General features: G+C 53.4%; 2 non-coding genes across 2 annotated transcripts in view; both read right to left on the reverse strand.

Moving 5' to 3' along the window:
* LOC146445865 (large subunit ribosomal RNA) overlaps positions 1–1,143 on the reverse strand; it is a 3,658-nt gene extending 2,515 nt beyond the window's left edge. Inside the window, exon 1 of the ribosomal RNA XR_014863166.1 lies at positions 1–1,143. This exon is cut by the window's left edge and continues 2,515 nt beyond it. This is a non-coding gene — a ribosomal RNA (large subunit ribosomal RNA).
* Positions 1,144–1,340: 197 nt separating this feature from the next.
* On the reverse strand, positions 1,341–1,494 carry LOC146445866 (5.8S ribosomal RNA). Its single transcript, XR_014863167.1, has one exon. It is a non-coding gene; the product is annotated as a 5.8S ribosomal RNA (ribosomal RNA).
* Between the last annotated feature and the right edge of the window lie 588 nt (positions 1,495–2,082).

Below are 2,082 nucleotides of genomic sequence, written 5' to 3' on the forward strand. Positions count from 1 at the left end.
CGATTAGTCTTTCGCCCCTATACCCAAATTTGACGATCGATTTGCACGTCAGAATCGCTACGAGCCTCCACCAGAGTTTCCTCTGGCTTCACCCTATTCAGGCATAGTTCACCATCTTTCGGGTCCCAACAGACACGCTCTTACTCAAACCTTCCTAAGAGTAGAATAGGTCGGTCGACGATGCGCCCCGGCAGAACCGGGGATCTCGCCTCACTGGCCGAAACCAGCTTCACTTTCATTGCGCCTCGGGGTTTCCAGCACCCAAAGACTCGCGCACATGTTAGACTCCTTGGTCCGTGTTTCAAGACGGGTCGGATGGACCCATATGACCGCCAACATCCCAAGCGCATGGTACGAGATCACCACCCCAACGACCGGCAGCAATCGCGGAGCACTGCAAGCAGTCCACCACATTCGACAACCGGCCGGAGGGACGGGACCCTAGCCTTACGAGAGGCATGCGCTGCACCGCCTCGGTCGGGCCCGAGCCGCGAGGAGAACCGGGCTGTAACAGACCGAGCGACCCCGAAGGGACGCACAGACCTACCTTTCCGGCACCTTTCAGACCCAGTCCCAACCGACGTTGACGCGCGCCCAAGAGAAGTGCGACGACCGGGAGCTCCGAGCCCGGGACCGCGGTCCATTCAGATCCGCAAACCCCGGGCCGGCACTACCCGCCGGCTGAATCTCAAACGGCGCATTGCTGAGTCCATTCGTTTCCCTTCCAACGGTTTCACGTACTTTTTAACTCTCTTTTCAAAGTTCTTTTCATCTTTCCCTCACGGTACTTGTTCGCTATCGGTCTCACGCCAGTATTTAGCTTTAGATGGAGTTTACCACCCGTTTTGGGCTGCATTCCCAAACAACCCGACTCTTCGAAAGCACATCGTGAGCGGCCGTCCGCGCCACAGACGGGGTTGTCACCCTCTGCGACGTGCTGTTCCAAGCAACTTAGGCATGGTCGGTCCGCCGAGAAAGTGCTTCTCGCAACTACAACTCGCCGAAGCGTTCAGGCCTCGGAGATTTCAAATTTGAGCTCTTCCCGCTTCACTCGCCGTTACTGGGGGAATCCTTGTTAGTTTCTTTTCCTCCGCTTATTAATATGCTTAAATTCAGCGGGTAGCCTTGCCTGACCTGAGGTCCAGATAGTTATGTTTTTGTCGTGGGACTCCGCGCGCGCTCCGGACACTCACCCAGCCAAGGACCAAATGGATTTTTAGCCTTCGCATGGGGGTGCAGAACAACGCACGATGCGAGTCTCTCTGCTTTTCAAGGGACACGGCGGCATAAGTGTGCCGTGACGCCTCAATGCCGCACACTCAAGTGCGTTGGATGATATCCGACACTCAGGCAGACATGCTCCTGGGAGAACCCAAGAGCGCCATTTGCGTTCAAAGATTCGATGATTCACTGAATTCTGCAATTCACACTACTTATCGCAGCTGGCTGCGTTCTTCATCGATGCGTGAGCCAAGAGATCCACCGTTAAAAGTTGTCTCTCTTTTTTGTTTTCCAACACTATTGGTTCTCAGACTGAATAAACAAAGTTTGTAAAAACATAAAGTCGGGGCTGACCGAACGCACGCCAAGCGACGGACGACCATTTAACGGCACAGAGACCGACCCCTAAAAGATTGCGTACAGTTCACACGGTAAACAAGTCTCAAAGACTCGTTTTGGATTGTTTCATCGGTAATGATCCTTCCGCAGGTTCACCTACGGAAACCTTGTTACGACTTTTACTTCCTCTAAATGATCAAGTTTGACCAACTTTCCGGCATCCGGCGCTCTGTTGCCAGAGTATCGGCGCCAGTCAGGAGGCCTCACTAAACCATTCAATCGGTAGTAGCGACGGGCGGTGTGTACAAAGGGCAGGGACGTAATCAACGCGAGCTGATGACTCGCGCTTACTAGGAATTCCTCGTTCAAGATCAATAATTGCAATGATCTATCCCCAGCACGACGATGTTTAGAAGATTACCCACACCTCTCGGTGAAGGAGATACTCTTTGACATCGTCAGTGTAGCGCGCGTGCGGCCCAGAACATCTAAGGGCATCACAGACCTGTTATTGCCTTCCTG

The sequence above is a fragment of the Pavona decussata genome, unplaced genomic scaffold, assembly GCF_977016875.1.
Source record: "Pavona decussata unplaced genomic scaffold, jaPavDecu1.1 SCAFFOLD_3783, whole genome shotgun sequence".
Classification (NCBI taxonomy): domain Eukaryota; kingdom Metazoa; phylum Cnidaria; class Anthozoa; order Scleractinia; family Agariciidae; genus Pavona; species Pavona decussata.